Source organism: Passer domesticus, chromosome 9 (assembly GCF_036417665.1).
Source record: "Passer domesticus isolate bPasDom1 chromosome 9, bPasDom1.hap1, whole genome shotgun sequence".
NCBI classification, from domain to species: domain Eukaryota; kingdom Metazoa; phylum Chordata; class Aves; order Passeriformes; family Passeridae; genus Passer; species Passer domesticus.
Window position 1 is genome coordinate 12,342,135 of NC_087482.1, and position 19,642 is coordinate 12,361,776.

Sequence of the window (19,642 nt, forward strand, 5' to 3'; positions counted from 1 at the left end):
AACACCAACACACACTTCAGAAACCCTGGCAAGGCTGAATTCCTTCTGCTCCTTGCAGCACAGGCGCTCCAGCTCGAGCTCATCTTCCTTCCCCCGGCTCTGTGTCACTTCCTTCCCCACGCCCACGTGTCGCTTTGGGCGCGCAGCCCCGGGCCCCTACAAACACGAGCTGCCCGCTGCCTCTGCACGTGCCTGAACTCCTGCCTGCACTCACGGCAGCAAAACCAGGCTGTTCCCAGCCAGGGAGCAGAGCCCTGTTCCCACAGAAGGCTCTGGTCAGCCCCTTGCAGGACGCTCCGCTGTGCACGCAGCACTTCTCCTGCCCGCCCAGAACGCTCCTGGCACAGCAGAGCACAAGCTGGCCGGCTCTGGGCTCAGCACACCCCAAACACGGGCACAGGAAGACGCAGTGGCTGTTTTGCAGCCATGTCCAAGACAGCTGGGAAGGGTCCCCTGCCTCTGGTCTCACTTGGTTGGCTTTCTGAGTGGGCCTGAGGCAGGGGCTGTGATTCCTCACTTGTGGGGAGAGCAGAGCTGCCAGAAGCGCACCCAGCCTGCAGGCACTGCCTGACAGCGCTGCAGCCACTGGGACGCTCGCGCCTCTGAGTCACAGCCACTGCACTGCTGCTGCTGCTGCTGCTGCTTCATTTGCTTTGAGGCACACCCAGAGCTCACTGTTAGGCCACCATGGTCTCTGGTTCTGCCCTCTTCCTGTCCCTGTGTATGCATGGAGCCTTCCTGTGCTTTCAGCAAGCTCTTGGGGAGAACTTCCAGCATGGCAAGCTCCTCTGCCCTTGGTGGATGCTTGCCATAGAAGAGCATACTCAAGCTGGCTGTTCAAAAACCCAGGGTCCTTGTTCCCTTCAGCGTGCTCAGCACGACCTTCAACTCCATGGTGCTGTACAACTGGAGCAGCAGGACAGGGACCTCTGCAGCCTGAGCTGCCCTTGTTCCTCTCTGCCCGTGCACAGACGATGGCGTGGAAGAGAACGGCAGCAGGGCCCTGCGTGTCCCCAGGCTCAGGATTTGTGCTGCTTCAGCTCCACAGAGGGAACCACGGGTGAAGTGAAAAAGCCAAAGTGTTTATTAAGGGAAGGCAAAGCAAAGGGGTGAACTGGGAGGGAAAAACGTGGATGGGCAGGGCGTGGGGGCTGGAGGGAGGGAGCTGCCAACAGGGAGGGAGATGGCAGGAGCTCCTGGAGCTTGCCACAGGCTCAGCTGTGACCAGCAAGAGCTGGGCTTGGAGCTGCAGCTGGTCCCCTCTGCTCTGCTGGTCCCACTGAACTCTGCAGTTCCGTCTTCAGTGGGAACTGGGGGTGGCCAAAGGACACTGGATCTTCTGAGCCTACAGATGAAGTTCGGCAGATCTTGTGCTGAACATCAGCTGGACAAATTGCTTTATAAAGGAGGGGCTTTATTAGCTCAGGGCTTGAAGGGCTCGAAAAGGGAGGAACAGAGAATAAAAAAGTCTTGACTAGCATTTATTTGTTTGTTGTTTGTTTTTTAAAATTTTCTGGTCTCTTGATAGCTTAAGAGTTCCAGTCTATCTATTTTTTACATTTCTTTGTTTTGATTATTTGTTTTTCTGATCTATGGAAATCTATAATATCTTCTCAGCTTTTTTTTGTTGTTGTTGTTATTTGTTTGTTTTGTTTGTTTGTTTGTAATCTACATCATGACTGCCATGGTAAGTTACTTACCAGACAACAAAAACTTTATGCACTTTGTGTTTGCACTGCTGGAAGCTGTGTCAGCTGTGTCATGCTCCTTGTGTGCCCATAAGATGTGACAAGGAGCAGCTGTAGTGGATGTCAAAGGAGTGCAAGGAGGGGTGGAGGAATCAATTTGCATTCCTTAGAAAGAAGGGAAACAGAAGTACTGAGATGCTTTACACTACTTCTGTGATGGGTTTCTGGCATATTGTAATATAATTATCTACAAGCAGGAAATCAGCAGGCTGCTAAAAAATGACAGCAGAGAGCTGAATACCCCTAGTGCTGAAGGGCAAGGGATTTAATTTGTTCCTATGTTGGTAGGGATCTCATTCTGTGATAAGGTAAAGAAACAAATTGCAAGTAAAATAAATCTGTGCACATCCGTATTGAGACACTCTGACTGGCAAGGTGTCTGGATGTTGTGTGCATAAGAATCTCTAACCAAATACCAAATTCTAATTGACTTTCACAAGTGAATTCATACTGGATTTCACAAAGGCAGTTGTCAATGCTCTGCAGGTGAGCAGCTTCTTGAATTAGGAGAAACTCGCTCACTATTCTGAGCAGACTGCATTCTGAAAGTGCAGGTGAAAGAGTTAAAAAATCTCATCAAATACCACTTAGCAGAGAAAGGATTTCTAAAAATTGCATTGTAAATAGAAGCATATTTTTCTGATTTTACTTTCATTGTTCTGTAAAATTAGGATGACTTTTATGAATAATAAAGAAATGAATTTCTGTTTATTGAACATAAGAAATTCTTTTTTTCTTTACAAATGCCAGCATAGATTAAATACTATTTCTATATTTCAGAAAGCTGTGGGAGAGCTGTGGAGAGTTCTGTTTAAATCACCCCAAGTGATTTCTAAATAACTTCTAAATTGTTTAAATCATCTCCAGCCCATCAGAGAGGAAACTCTTTTTGTTAGAGAAGCAGCTAACTCTGTCTTTTCATACTTGAAATATCTGATGCTTTGAATAATACGTGACATTTGAATGCTGATTTTGCACTTGGGACCCAGATCATCTACCAATCTTTAGGGATATTGGGACCTGACATCCATCTCAGCAGCTTGCTTTATGCAGTAACCAACTGCAAGCAACTTAAAGAACATCAGCTGTGAGAGTCACTCCTAAAACTTCCTGTCTCCAAAGTTAAATTATTTAAACAAATACTACAGTTTTTTAATAAGATGTAAAATGTATAAGGAAGCTTTCAGAATGGCTTATTGAGATATAAATTGTCTGTGATTGACTGGAAATACACCTAGGTGCTGTGATGGTACCTTTTTGCTATGGAAGTGTGAGCCTGTTGTTACTCAGGAATGACAGACTTCATTGTCAGGAACAAGAGGTTCCATAGAGCAAGGAGTTTCCAACAGTGCAAACCAGCACCAACCATTTTGCAAGTCAGGACAGCCTTCAATCATGTTTGTTTCTGAGTTTCATATTGGATGCTCTCATGACTGTTTTCTTTTCACGGACTCATCTGGAAAATGTGGAGATCTTGAGCTGTTTACACCGACTAATCCCTCAGGCTAGAACTACAGCAGAAAACAATACATGTGACAGACTCCTTAATCCTTTTATGATCTCCATCTTTAATAGGCATCCTGATGGCACACAAGAAACCTGACTGCAGAGTAGTCATGCATACAGAGCACATGTCACTAGTTGCTCAAAAGTGGGCCTGTGGGTATTTCAGAAGGAGTGGGTGGGTGTTTTCTATATCACATGCATGTGACAGCTCTCTTCATGTAGTAGGTGAATGCAGTAACTGATGTTCCACCACTAACATTTGTTTAATGTAGTCAAAGAAAAGCGTTTTTTTAACATTATTTGTTTCTATGTATTCTACTCTGTGTCGTAATGGATTCTGAAGGCCATAGTGACTTTTTGGTCTGTTTTTTTTTAAGAGGTCCAATAGCACAGTTAACACAGTTTAATTATTTCTCCATGTAAGAAATTTCACTCCATTTTCCGCTTTCCACATTCATTCAGTTTATTTTCATCAGGTGCCAGCTTGCTGTCCAGCAAACCAATCTCATTCCATATTGGTTTGTGATGAGGCCACAGGGCAAAACAATGCAAAAAGAATAGGAAAAAAGTGGCCAAGAAAAGAGAAGCCCTTGACCTCCTTCCTTTATGTGGCAACCTCGTTTGGCTGAAAGAGAAGTGTTGTAGTATAGATGAAAGTAATTGCTCTAGTACAAGAAGTATAAATTTATTTCTAGCTCCTCTCAGTGTGGAATTTGTGTGCTAGATTTGTATAGTTAACACTTTGTGACAGGAGTCATGATTAAGCAGAAAATATTTTCTAGTTGAAAAACTCGCGTGACCGATAGCTGGTGAAAACCCAACACAAGCAGAAAGTTTGTTTGGCCACCCTGTCTTAATAGTCTCACTCCTGAGTGAAATTGGCAAAATGAAGCCAAGATCTTTCCAAAGGCTAGGGCCTGTTTATTGAAAGTCATGACAAGCTCAGAGGAGAGCCCAGGGTGAGCCTGGGACCTGGGCGGCAAGTCCGAGTTCCAAGCTAACAATGCTGCGTGCTGCACAGGGTTTCCTTGGACACGGGCTGGGCAGAAAGACCCAGGTGCTCAGCACCCGGGGCTTTTAAAGTCTCTTAAAGCCACAGGAGTGATGCGCTCTCAATCCACCTGTTGCTTGCTCCTTGTCTTGGTTGTTGGTTGCTCCATAAGATGGTGCATCTCTGGCCAATCATTCCAGAGTTCCGAGGCTTCATTGGCTGGCTGCTCTTGCAATCATGTTTCATATTAATGTCATGAGGCAGTTTTCTAGAAAATTCCCTCACCCAGATCTCACCACCCCCACTCTACTGGGCATGCATTCCTATTTCAGCACATTTAACTCCATAACTTATTACTCTATAACTTATTATGTAAATTAAGTGTAACAATTTATTGCATTAATTAACAATTCATGGCCCCACCTACAAAAGCTAACTTTATTTATAACCCTACTGCCAAGAACTTGGAGCTCTGCTCCTGTGCCTTTCTTGGCAGGGCTCCTGGGGCAGCTGGTTACTGTGCCAACACTACCTGTTCTTCTGTATCAGATACAGGAGTGATGAGAGAAAAAAAGAAAACACAGTCTAAAGCAGAGCTCCTGAAGAAGGGACAGCCACAGTGTGTCCTTTTGTTGTTCAGAAGCTTCTCACCATCAGGGAAGGGAGCAAACCACATCAAAACCTACCACTTTAAACCTGAACTGGAAATCCGATCATCCTCTTGTGGTATTCGCATATTCTGTGGACAGAAAGAGACTTCATTCTCTGCCAGGATTTTCCTGAGAAGCTGTGAGAAAGCTCAGAGAAAACAATTCTTCTCTTAATCTTTGCACCTGTTGTTGTGCACATGTGGAATGTGTTCTGGAGGTTGTTTACCAAAAGGTAGTTTCCTAATTGGACTCTAGTGCTGGTGTTGGATTCCTTGACCAGTTGGATCCAGTGTGTTGGACTGGCTGGCAATGGAGATGGGTTTTTCCTAGTAGTATAGTGTAGTAGTGTAATATAATATAGCATAGCTTAATAAAGCAATTATTCAGCCTGTACTATACTATAATATAGTATAGCTCAATAAAGCAATTGCTCAGCCTTCTGCAGTCATGGAGTCAATGCACATTATTCCCCCCATTCGAGGGCCCCCTGCCACACAATAATCCTATAAGGATTGATCAATGGCCTTTAACAGAGAAAAAATTAAATATCCTTAAGAGATTGGTAAAGGAGCAATTACAGGTCCAAGATCACATCACACCCATGAATAGTCCCTGGAATTCACCAATATTCCTCATCCACAAGAAGACATCGGGCTCCTGGAGGTTGCTTCATGACCTGAGGAAGATGAATGGAGTGACTGAAGACATGGGACCTCTTCAGCCTGGACTTCTTTCTTTAAAAATGTCACATTAAAAATGTGACTTTATGGTCTCATTTTTCAATGGGACCTTTCTGAGAGATATCCTTTGTTGAGAATAGAATGGGTTTTTCTTCCCTACAGGTTCCAAAGACTAGTTTTACAGTGTTAGGGATGATAGCACAAATTGTCATTAAGGCCAGAATAAGATTGTTCAGTTTAGCAAGTCAAGAATTTGCAGTTATCTATTTACCACTGAAAAAAAGATTCTCTTGATTGGGCAATGCAAAATTCTGATGATTTACAATATGCATTATTAAATTTTACAGGTATTTGTTCTGTTCCTTACGTGGCTCACAAATTATTGCAAGCAAAATTGAGTTTTAGAGAGGAACCTATGTTAAGTGAGGAACCTTTAAATGCAATAACTCTCTTCCCTGATGGATCTGGGAAAAGTCATAAATCAGTTGTAATTTGGTTGAACCAAACATCTAAAACCTGGGAATCAGATTTTCTAATAATAGAAGGATCACCTCAGATTGTTGAGCTTGCTGCTGTGGTTCAGGCTTTTCAGCTCTTCCCACAACCTTTTAATTTAATCAGAGATTCTGTTGCTAATGTGGTTAAAAGATTAGAAGGATCAGTTCTAAAGGATGTTAGTAATGACACTTTATATTGTTGGCTTCCCTGTCTTTATACATCATTGCAATATAGAACTAATCCATATTTTGTTTCTCACATCAGGGCTCATTCTTCACTTCCTGGATTTTTAGTGGAAGAAAATGCGAGAGCAGACAAACTGGGAATGGTTATTTCAAACACTCTGCAAAACATTTTTGAACAAGCAAAACTGAGTCATGTCTTTTTTCACTCAAATGTGCAAGCACTTGTGCGAATCTTTCAAATTTCTAAAAGTCAGGCTAAAGCTATCATCAGTACTTGCCCTGACTGCCAGCTTGTGCAGCCTCCTGTTTCTACAGGAGCGGTCAACCCGCAGTGTTTGCAGAGCCTGCAGTTATGGCAAATGGATATCACTAAATACCTTTCCTTTGGTAAATTTAAAAATACTCATTTTTCAGTAGACACATTCTCTGGTGCAGGTTTTGCTTCTCTTCACACAGGTGAAACAGGTAATTGTGCTTGTCAACATTTTTTGCAAGCTTTTGCTTCATTGGGTGTGCCCCAAAAAGTAAAAGTCTGCAATGGTTCCGCATACATATCTCAAAAATTGGCCACATTTTTAAAGGATTGGACTGTTTGTCACCATTCTCCCACAAGTCAAGCAATTGTTGAGAGGACACATCAGACATTAGAACACATTCTTGATCAAGAATGAGGGGGGGAGTAGAGATCACACCACAGATGAGATTGAACAAAGCTTTATATATTTTTCATTTCTTGAACTGCTCTGTTGCAGAACCTGATCCACCAATTTTTAGGCATTTTTCAAATAACACTCAGGCGCAACGAAAAGAAAATCCCCCTGTTTTAATTAGAAACCCTGGGACAGGACAAATTGAAGGTCCTTTCTGATTAACCACTTGGGGCAAAGGGTGTGCTTCTGTCTCTACAGGTGCAGGAATTAAGTGGGTCCCAGTGAAAAACATCAAACCATATCACACCCCAGAAGGTGTTGATAAGTCCAAGACTGTAGAAGCAAGTACACAGACGTGAGCTGAATAGAGTGATCACGTGTCACACCTGACATTCCTTGTTCATTGCTGGGACCTGCAAACTCTGATTTTATGCTGTTTATAAATGTGTCAATTGTTGGTTTTGTAGAGCTTTTTTGGCAAAAGTGTGGGTTTTGTTTTGTGACGTTATAGATCCCCTCTATTGGGTTTTCAAAAGTGAAGTTTTTATTAAAGGTCAAAAGCAAAGTTTTTAAATTGAGGAAGATATGGGAGGTTCTTTTGCCAAAAATTAGCTCACTAAAAGAATGGAGCAAAATTGAATGATACACTGATGTTGGTTGTTTTTAATTGTTTAACAATTTAACAAACTAATGCCAATATCACTGCAATAACACAGTGATATTAAACAGATGTTAACATCTGTTTCATATCACTGTTAAACAGATGTTAAGATTGTTGGGCATGCTACCCTTTGAAATAGAACAGCTGTTGATTTTTTCTTTTTCCTGGCACATGGACATGGTTGTGAGGAATTTGTGGATTGTGTTGCATGAACCTGTCTGATCATTCTGAATCCATCCACAAAAGTATACAAAAGCTGACAGACTTGACAGCTCCAATTAAAGAAGATGCTGGATCCTGGTTAGATGATTTGTTCCTAGGATGGAGCCTTGCACCTTGACAAAGGGAACTTAGTAAAATAGGTCTATATGTGTTGGGTGTTTTGGCAGTGATACTGTAGTAATACCTCGCATACCTCAGTGTGTGCCACAAATGATGGACAAAACTATCAAAGAAGTGTTTAGCATATAAGAGACATAGGTAGGAAATGGATTCACAGAGAGTTCGCAAAATCTTACAGAGATGGTGGATGAAGGTATTGACATAGAAGAAGGTTTTGAATTAAGACCTTGGAACAGGTGAGACTTCTTCTGACAATGACTTGTAATTGCTATCAGACATGACTTATGCCCTTTGAACTGACTGGACTTTCACAACATTAAAATTGCTGTGTTGTAAAATAGCAAGGCTTAATGTGAGCAAAAAGGATGCTTTAAGCAAGTAAAAAGCCGATATACTATAGTACAGCTATGAAACGCAAGGCAGTTAATAAATGACACGGTTATGAAGGGTTTTTTTTAGTCAAACCGAGAGGGAGAATTGTGGGAATCCTTAAAATCAGAAGGTTTTGGGAAAGCTGCAAAAGGCAGGGCTCAAAGACATAAGAACTGCGATTAGAGCTAATCAGCAGCCATAAGTCTGCAGCAAAATTACATAAGACGTAAAAAAGTAAGGACAAATGGAACAATGGTCTTTGTAGTAACGCTTGGCTAGAATAACTCCCTAAGCTACAGAAAAGTATATCTAGTGAGATATTAGGAACTTCTGAGCTTAATAATGGAGCTCTGTGCATTGTACTTTAAGGCTTACAATGGGTATTTCATTCCAAATTAGCAAGCATTATTTGAACAAAAGGTACCTGTGCTTCTAGGGGTTGGATAGAACTATTGTCAATATGCTTTTGCTTTGTGGGATTGGTCAAAAAAGTTTACTTTTTTAAGGTAAGGTAACATTAAGTTCTTTGTGTGCTGCCGGGGACATGAGCTGCTGGCATCTTCCCATTGTCATAACCATGTAATGAGAGTGGAAACCAAACAGCTGGAAAACAAACAGCTCGAGGTGCGTTCCTCAGCATTCCCGTCCCGTTCATGGATTGACACAGACCCCTGGCCAGCAATGCTCTCCTCTCAGGAAATGTGGAGGGACATGGAGTTATTCAGCTTTGTGAAGAACAGGCCCCAGGAAGACTTTAGCTCCACTTCCCAAAACTTCAGGGTGGCTTTGAAGAAAGTGGGAGACAGCTTTTTTAACAGGACCAGTTACAATAGGATGTGGTCTAATATTTTAAGGAATAGATTGTAAACAAATCAAGTTCTTATATGAACTGTCCATGAGGTGGGTAGACTTCAGGATGCTTGTCTGTGGTTTCCACTGAAGTGTATTTTAGGCAGCTGAATATCATAGGGTTATTATACTGTTATATTATTTACTTAAGAGTCAAAGACGTACCTTCACAACAACCCCTTTTTCCCCTTTTTTCTTTGTATAATAAATAAAAATAAGGACAAAACATGGGTTTTGAGCTCTGCCTGAGTCTCTTTTTCACTATGAGAACCTGAGAAAAACCTCTTCTGGATGAGGCTTTTTTCATTTCTCTCAATGGAAAAAGAGAATCTAGGTTTAATAATATATTTTTCTTTACCAGCCAAGTTCATGGCTTGATCAGGATCATGAGCTTGGTTGGGGGAGGTTTTTTGTATTTATACTTTAAAAACAAACTTTTACTAATATCTACTGCACGAAAACTTTAGACATGAATAACAGTGCAAGCAATCCACCCTTCTCCCCTTGTTAAAAGTTATACATTTTGTTAGTGATTTAATAGATGACTTTTAACTTTTAAAATGTGTCTTGGTTTGAAATGACAGATGTCTGCTGAGGAAGGCAGAAACCTCCACTGAAATGGAAAATGTGAAACCCCTCCTTACAAATTGTTGTAGTTTTGAAATTAAGGGAGCCTCTCAGGCAAAGATGCGGGAGCAGGAACAACAGTTCTTTATTAGGGAAGAAAATAAAAGTCAAATAAACAATGCAGTAATACAAAACAACACTGCCAGAGTCAGAATACAACCTGACACCTGTCAGCGATGGAGAGAGACGGAAGACTGACTCAGTGATAGAATCCAATTTTATTGTGGGATACAAACACTTTTATATTATATACTACTTCAGGGAGACTAGTTATGTGTACTACAATGATTATGTTAAAATCACATACACAAACTTATGCATATAACAACATCTCCTGCTTGCAGAGTTTAATGGGATTTTCTTTTTCTGGTAAACCTCTTTGATTTAATCTTCTTGCAATCTAAGTCTAATTTTCAAAGTTCCATTTGCTTTTGCCAAGGCATCCTGTTATCAAATCTCTTATGTTAACCCGGTCCAAAGTCCATCATCTGCCTTGTGTCCTCCAACACTCCAACAGACACCCTGTTGGTCAGGGGTTTGGTAGCAGTCCAATTGGAATGGTGGCTGCCATCCTCCTGGAGTGTCAGGTGTGGTTCTGTTGAAGCAGTGATCCTGTAGAAAGGTGTAGTCATCCTCTGATGACCCAGTGGTGGTATGGATGGGCCTGGTCTTCCTCTGGGAATCCAGTGGAAAAGGCAGCTGCTCCTCTGGGAATCCAGTGGAAAAGGCTGTCCTGGTGTCCAAAATCTCAGATGATATCCAGTTAGGAATGCTTGGCTCCTCCCTCTGGGCAGAGCTTCTCACAGTGTGGGATGATGTAGTTTTATCAGTCATGCTGTGGCACTCAATGGCCCATTAACACAGATGTGTCCCCAGAGGGAGGATTGGTCATGGAAGAGATAAAGAAAACTGCCCAGTTAAGAGAAGATAACAGAGCCACACCTCTAACAGATGGCAAATAGAATACACACATTATCTTGCAATCTAGGACAAAATGATGACAAGTGGTAGAACTTCAGTGAAAGAACTTTGCAACAGTAATTTGGTTATGACAAATTGATTTTTTTTTTTTTAAATGAGTATTTTAGTGGATATCCCTTGGAGCTTAACCATTCTTCTTGAAACAAGGCAATAATAATTAGTAGGAATACTAGGAAAACACATATTAATAGACACACTAAGGCTTCCTTGATGCACAGCAGTTATTGCCTGAAGAAGAAATAGCACATTTTCCCAATCATAGGCCTATTGATTTTGGTCCTAACAATCGCAAACAGTCATAATGAGTATTGTACTATGAACTCTAAGGCATATTTTACAAACAGTTGTACATTTTTCTAACTTTTGTGTGATAACCCTTCAGTGTGTTTATTAGAGTTTTTGAAACATGACAGCCTTGATTTGAAAAGCTTTGTAGGGCAATATTGGCTTTCTCTTGGACTTGGTGAGAAAGTGGCCCTCTCTCAGCTGCTGTGAAATGGCCATAGCATGTGGCCAGCAGCATCTTTTCAGGACGGCTTGCTTGCTATTGCTGACACGGCCCCACACCCTGGCATGCTTCTTTCCACTGTATTTTGTGGGTTGGGCCCCCACAGGGGCTTTTCCCACACTCTGCTTCTGGCTTTGGTGTCTGCAGCTCTTCTCAGATCCGACCTTGGAGGCAGGCTCGGGGGCAGGGCCACTCCTGATGCAGACACGCCGGGCTCCAGGGAGGGGTGACTTTGGAGCCAGCCCACTCGGTTTCCGTGGTGATGGGAATTGCGGCGGCCCTGGTGCGAATGGTGGGGGGCGATCTCAGTGGCCGCGTGGCACGGTGTAATGGCTGCGGAATTCCCCTGTAACCTGGGAGGGCTCGGAGCGGCTGCATGGCATGGTGTCCCCGGGGGGGAGCAGAAGCGTTCCCCACATGGTCTGCTCCCCCAGGGCAGGGCGGCATGGTGTGCCCGCCCGGGTCGGCTGCCGGGGCTGTGGCGGCCGCCGTCTCTCCACGTGTCTGGATTGTGCAATCGGCGCCACCGGCCCTCTGGACGACATCGGTGTCCTTGGCTCGGGCAGCCCCCGGATGGTCTCCGTTTTCTGGGATTCCCCCACTCTCTGGGGCTGTGCTGGTTCCCACACCCGCTCCACATTGGTCAGCCACAGTCCCAGTAGCAGAGCACGTTTTCACAGCGGCCGGGGCCTGCCGGCTCCCGCGGCAATGCCAGCTCACACACAGGGTGGAAGGAAGAGGCGGCTGCACTGCTGCCCTTCCCCCTTTGCCTTTCATAATCTAGTTCTTAAGTCCAGAACAAGTGTCCATGGTTTTATAATACCGATGGCTGCATCATCGCCAAATGAGACTGCCTCAAATATATTTTGTCCAGCCCTCTCCCAAAAGGGCAAATCTAAAGCATCGCCTTTTGATATGTGCATCTCATGGTTTTCGCACCATGTGAATAAAGCTTGTAGAGCTCGCTCATCGTGGTTTATTTCTCTTCTTTGAAGTAAGAAAATCAGTACCTTCGTTACAGAGTTTTCTGGACCTGACATCCAAGCTCCCATGGTCTCCTAAGTGATTCCAGTCCACAAATACAGGGCTAGAAACCTCGCAGCACTTTATGCTACTTAGCAAAGTCCCAGGTTTTCAGCATATCAGTTCTGTCACCATTCCCAGCTCCCAGGCTGTATTTCTCCAGTTCCAAACACCAATTTGGGCCTGTTGCTCTTGTAATCTGGTTCCCACACCATTTCCCAGCTCTTACGCTGCTTGCAATCTGGTTGTACACCGATTTCCAGCTCTAACGCCATGTGTCTCCTTTGCTCTGTGCTTCTGAGTTCTTATCACTCTGGGGTTCACCACGTGTTAGGTCATGTCTGGGGATTGTGGGTGCAGGAGACAGAGATCACTCAGCCTCGAGGTTTGTGTGGCACAGAGGGGGTTTATTTCCCAGCCTACCCCTCATACAGAACATTTGAAAGACCCAGTCTGCATATTCTCATTGGTCTGAACTGCACACCCCCTCGGCATCTGGCCGGTGAAATGCTTGCAGCTTCCTAAGAGATCTGACTGGGGGAAGCCCCTGGCAGTCAATCCCGGGGCTTGGCAGCAAGCTCATCTCTGACATTTGGGAGCACCAGCCAATGGGTGCCTTCTTTCTGTTCAGTTCTGCTAGGTCTCGGTTTGGTTTCAGTTATGTCAGGTTGAGACTAAAGGCATAAAAAGTGTGCCATGTTTACAATAAAGGGATCTCCTTTGGATGCATGAGGGGGTCTGTGTCACTTTGTTCCCCACTGCTGCATCCAAATCTGTCTTTTGGGAGTGCTAATTCACTAAACAGTCACTATACACAAACAAGGCATGGGCTATAATTATCAAAAAACTTTGAATTGTCTCAAGCCGTTTTGTTTTGTTTTGTTTGTTTGACAGAACACCTACTTTATGTGTGAGGTAGAGAGTTCTATCTTACAGACTGCCTGAAAATAAGAGATACTGGAACCCCACCAGATCAGATCAATCAAAGCACTCCTAGTCTATTAGTAAGTATTAACAAGGTCTGAACTTATATTTTCTGTCTCAAGACTTTGTATGTACATCCATCCACACAATACCACTGTGATTAACTACACTGACACACAGGTTTGCATAAAGATTATTTTCCCAAATACATTGGAGTATGGTAGAGCAAAAGAAAACCTTGATTGCAGTGTCTAAAGACATTGCATCTGGTTAAATATTCTCTTTCTGTTCACAGCTTTAAATTAAAATTTACACCTTTATAACTAAAGGTACTATAAATAAAGGCACTAGAGGTTCCCATGAACTCCACAGATCTTTGAGAGGTGTTTGAAGGCTAGGTCTGTAGACACAGAAGTGCTTCATCAGCAGGTTTTAAGTTGCAGAGTTTTCTGACTATTTGCCACCTGTCACTTCTGTTTACAGTGTCTATAAAATAATTTTCATGCTGAAAATCACTAACAACTACCTTCCATATTTATTCATGGTTAAGCACTCATGCCAGCTCCTATTGAAGTCAAGAGCAGATTTCTGAAAATAGCACGAATAGGATTAAACCTAAAAGGTCTGGCACTGCTATCACTGAAATATTAATTTGCATGTTTTCTTATTTTTCAACCAAAATATGACCATGGCTTTTAATGTTGGGTTTTTGCAGCTAGTATGCAGATGTAATAATCACAGAACTGAGGTCATTTGATATTACAGAAAGGTTAAAAACTAGGCATGGGAAGGTCATAATGAAAATTTTTAACTAACAAAAACTGGTTTGTCCTGCAGCCTTGAACTCATGTCCTTATACCCTTCCCAAAAGAAAACCTATTCTCTGAAGATACATCATCATCCCAAAAACATGTTGAAATTAGGCTCATGATTCCCTCAGAAAGCTAGGAGGTAATATTTTGCTGCAGCCAAAAGGTTATTAGAAAAAAGAATGAAATCTGTTGGTGCTAGGTGGTGTTAGTTCTGGTTTGCATTTGTTCCAGTTAATTTCTTGGGTGTTGCTGTGAGCTGGAAAAGGGTCAGGGTTGAACACCAGAATAAAAGAGAGGTAGGAGAAGAGGAGAGGGGACAGAAAAGTAGGCTGTCAGGAGAGAATGTAAGTTGCCTAGCACCCAGCCAAAGGGGAAGGGGACAGGGATCACCTGAGGCTGGGAAAAGCAATCAAAAGCAGCATTGTGTTGGTGTGTGTGTATGTTCAGCTCTCAGGAGACAGAGATACACAGAGGGCTCAGTTGAATCCTTACTAAGAAGAAGGTTCTTGTTTGCTTTAATGACTTTGTCTCCACTTAGTGGTAACTAAGAGTTTGTTTATTTCTAACACCTCTCTCCCAGCAGCTCAGAGCAGCATTGCACAGTGCTTGCTGTGCTCCAGAGAGCACAAAGCAGGCTGGCCTGGTGGGCCTGAATATTTCTGCAAAACACTCTGCATTTCACACCTTTGCTGTGGCTCAGGGCAGAACTGCAGGCCTGCAGGCGCTTCCTGGCAGAGCTGTGGGAGGCACTGGCTCCTGCAGATGTGAGCTGCCAAGCTGTCAGTGCCTCAGGCTGGCCTGGGTTGCCCTGGCAGAAGTGCCGTGCCTGAAGGACGCTGCCCTGTGCTCCAGCCTGCCCAGCAGCCCGGCTCCCTGCGCCGCTGCCCAGAGTGCTGCACACACTGCTGCCCTTTGCCAGAAGTCACAGGGCAGCCGGCACAAGAGTAGGAATCCTCAGCCAGGCCACCGGCCCTGGGCTGCCCCTGGCCTTCCTCTGCTCCTGGGCAGACTCCAGACGGCCAATGCCTCCAGTCTGGGCTGTGCCCAGCACGGCTACGCTTCCCCTCGGGAGCAGCCAGCTGCCACCTGGGCTCTGAGAGCGGAGGATTCGCCCGCTGCCAGGAAGAGGCACCCAGGGCCCGGCTGCTGCCTCCTGCAGCTCCAAGGGCCTCCTTCCAGCCTGCCTCTGCCCAGGCTCAGGCTGCTCCGGGCTCTGCCAGGCCTCTGCTGGGGCTGCACCCCGGCCAAGGCCGGGCCCGCTCTCACCTCACAGGCGCTGCCAGCTCTGCACCAGAGGAGACCTTTCAGAGCCCCCTCTCTGATCCTTCTGCTTTCTCACTTGAGCAAGGCTCTCCTTCTGCCAAAGAGATTGCACTTGGGGATACAAATCCAAGTGGCAGGAACTCAAATGCTCCTGAGTCACAGCAGAGAGCCTGTATCCACATAGAGTATTTGGGCTGTCCCATTCCTCCTTTGTTTTTTCATGCAAATGCCATTGCCCTTTCTACCTCAAATAGAGGTACCACAGCAGACCAAAACCAGACACGTGGGTCATATTCCAAAAGCAGCATGGTCTGGAGAGGATAAATGAAGATGAGCATACCCCAATTTCACACCATGCCAAAGACACTGTAGGGGTGACTTCCACCTTTAAGAAACAACAGACAATTTACAAGGAAATCATGAGCTTATTCACAGAGTAAGAAGGAAGGAAATTACAAGGAGAGTTGTGGTTTTAAAAATTTTATTAATTTCAAATCCTACTCAGCAGACCTATTAGACAATCATACCCTAACCCTAAACCCCTAAGTTCTAACCCTAACCCTAACCCAAACTCAAACCTAGTCATAACACTAACTCTAACTGTAACCCTAGTCCTAAACCTACTCCTAAACCTACTCCTAAACCTAGTACTAAGCCTAAGCCTAAGCCTAAACCTAAGCCTAAGCCTAAACCTAAATCTAAGTCTTCTAAATGAGTTGATGTTCCAGAAACTTTATTTAAATCCAATCCTAATGTACACTCTATTCTCTTCAACAACTCTTCAACTCTTCAACAATCCTACTCTACATTTTTAATCTAAATTTCTTATGAAGATAACATCTTGAAATTATTGTTAAATTCTCGTCTCCTAATACTTCTTTTTCTTCTTCTGCAATTAAATGATGAGTGGTGCCAGGATGGAGGCTGGCTTGGATGATGTTACAAATGGATGCTGTCCACAGGAAAAAGAAAAAAAAGAAAACAACAAAGAAGAGTGGTGAACCATGACTTTCCAAGCTCAGTGCTTCACTGGCTCCATGAGGATTCCTCTAGTTCCTACAAAGACCCACAAAGTAGAACAATGGGACCATCTGCACCTCCATCTTTATGTGCAGGACCTTGCCATCACAGGCAAACCTGGCCCAGAATCCCACTCATCCTTTTATCAAGGTGTTTTCATCTTGCTGGGATTTTTGCCCTGCCAGTGCTCTAGAAATGGTGTTTCTGCCCTGAGGTTTCTTCCTTTCAGGAAACTCCAATTAATCACATAGGTCCCTGTATTTGAAAGACAGGCACTGTGCTGATTTCCACAGGGAGACAGAGCAGTGCCTACCTTTCCATGCCCTGCCCCTCCTGTGCTGGATGGCACCTTCCTTCCCAGCAGGGACAGCCCAGTGGCACTGGCTGCTGCACTTCCCTCTCTGCCACACAACCTGGCAGTAACCCTGGGGCAGTTCCTGTCTGCTTGAGCGTGCCAGGCAGCAGATGGGGCTGGGACAAGTCCCGCTCAGCTCTCCCTGTTTGCCGGCCAGAAACCTCCAAGGGTGGGCTGGGGGCACAAACCAGGGCCCCTCAGAGGCTGACAGTGAGCCCCCCACAGCCCCTCCTGCCCACAGCCAAATCTCTGACCACTCAGCCAGCCTGGCTTCCTTGGGTTCCTGCACCACCTTTGCATGTCTCTGTACCCTGCATTGCTCTACTTCAATTCTTTTGCCATTAGATAAAATGGGGCACCCCACCAAATTACAAAACAGGGCAACAGAAAACAGTCAGAGGACAGAGCACCTCTCCTCTCAGGAAAAACAGAGAGGGGTGGAGTTATTCAGTTGTGTGAAGAACAGGCCCAAGGAGATTTTATAGCCATTTTCCAAAATTCAACGTGGCTTTGAAGAAAGTGGGGGACACCTTTTTTGAACAGGGCCAGTTACAACAGAATGTGGGAAAATATTTCTAAACACAAATGGAATGCAATCAGAGTAGATCTTAGGTAGAACTTGTTTACTTAGAGCATTCTGCAACACTGGCACACGGGTCCCCAAGAGCTTGTAGGTGCCTCATCCCTGGAACCATTCCAGGTCAGGTGGCAAAGGGGTCTGAGCAATCTGATCTCTTTAAAGATGTTCCTGCTCATGGCAGGACACTTGCACCTGATGACCTTTACAGGGCCCTGCCAGCCCAGCCCAGTCTAGGACTCCTCACCGTTTTCATTTGAAGAGCACCAAGAGTGCAGGTGAGGAGGAAGGGGGCTCATCTGATGCCTTGGACTTAAGTAGAGGAGGAGCCCATCCCTCACACCCGGTTTCACCTGTGGCCCCTTTGCATTTTACCTGCAGGAGCTCCTTGGCAGACTAGTGCTGCTCCTCGTCTGTCTGCAGGCAGCAGCTCAGGAAGTCACACAGCCAAGGTGAAAACAGGTTGGGCTCCTGCAGCTTTTCTTTCCCTCCTGTGCCTATCAGGATTTGAGGCTGGGGAAAAAGGAAACAGGGAGGTTCCACCTGCTGCTTTGCCCATCTGTAACTTTGCCCATCTCCCTGAGCCCATTGTTTAAGCTTCATTCTGCAGTGGCAGTTTCTGCCCTGGCAGAGACCCAGAGATGACTTTCCTTCACCTACAAAAAACCCAAACCCCACATTTTTTCCAACATCCTACAGATCTTGACTTGGCAGCTGATTTCATTGACTGACCTAACAAGTGGGAACTACATCAGCAAAGCATGTTTGATTCTCTGAGAATTCACACCAGCTTGATAGGGTTTTTGGACGAGGGACTTTGCTATACTAACTCTGCTATTTCCAAGGATTAGTACAAGAAAGGCATCTCTGCCATGCTTGTTGGTCCCTTAAGCAGAGCTGCCATAAAACAAAACTCATCAAGTTCCCTCCTTTGTTCTTGAAAACAATGGTAATTGGAAGGAAAGAAAGGAAATCCACCAGGTATTCCTCAGGTAAGGAAACAAACATTTAAATCTCAAATTCCACACAGACACATTAAGATGCCTGCACAAATGTGTTGGGATGAAAATGCCTGCTTGGGCACACAGGAAACACCTGCAGCTCTGTCTCTCAGCAGTCGGAAAATTTCAGCTTCCCTTATGCAGCAAAAGAAAACTTTCCATGGTCAGAAGAAGGAGAGGCGCCATCCCTATGGTCACTCTCTGCTCATTTGGCTACTCAAGTCAATGCATTAATGGTAGGCCCATCCCAGACAGTGCCAGGAAACAAACAGGGGGTTTTGGCAGGCTCTCCACATCACCAGGCTCTGGCTTGGTGATGAGGAGAACGTGGCTTGGGCTATGAGAAAAAACACGGTCACTAGGTGTTTCAGCATTACTGGAAAAGAAGCAGAAGAGACTCTGAGCCATTTACACCCTCATTCCCAGGCTTCCAGCATGTTTCCCAGTGAGAAGACACTGCACAGGGAATTAAGTTCCTCTCTAAAAATCATTGTTTTAGAAACTTTGTTGGCTTTGGGTTTCTTTTCTTCATTGCTGGAAATGTAACACCAGTTCTGAGAGGCTTGACTTGTGGTTTTAGGGGCATCTTCACAGACAGACAAGTGGGAACAATTTGAAACCCAAAGCAAAGTGTTGCCTGAGAAGAGTTGGGGAGTGTTTGCCTGTGTTAAGGCTTGAGCTGTCTGGCAATCCCCTTACATCCATGTGCAGAAACACCCAGCTGCTCCCCAGATCTCAGTCCCTCTGGGCACACAGGCCTCAGGAAAACGATTCCAGCCTTTCTCCTGCTCAAGAGCATCTAACCTAAGCTGAGCTCCAGTTTCTTCAGTAAAGTCAAGGACGTTCTCTTCCATGCAGCTGACAGTGTTCATGGAGCTCAGCAGGTCTTCCTGATATTCCTCAGGCCAAGGAATTACAGTGGAATTTGGCCAGACATCAGATGAACATTATCCAATGTGGTTCATGTGGAACCAAGCTCTAACGCTGACAAGCCAAAGGGAGAGAGCTCATTCTGCTTTAGAAAGATGTCAGTTAGAAACATAAGACACAGACTTGGAACTACTCAAACCTCAGCGTGCAGAATCCATCTAAAATAGACCACAATCATAATGGCAAGGGGCGTTGGAGTCTTGATAAAAACGCCCACCACGATAATAATAATACTGCCCTAGTGGCAGTGAAATCAATGGTGGCCAAAGAGACTTTATTACTTTCTTCTTCAAACCAAAGGAAAATTTCCAAGCCTAAAATAGCCAACGTACTCTCCTTGATTAAAAGCAATTATAACAATTCATTAAAGTACGCAGACGTGAGCCAAACAGAGGGATCACAGGTCACGCCTGACGTTCCTTGTTCATCAGTGGAACCTGCAAACTCTGATTTTATGCTATTTATAAATGTGCCAGTTGTTGGTTTCGT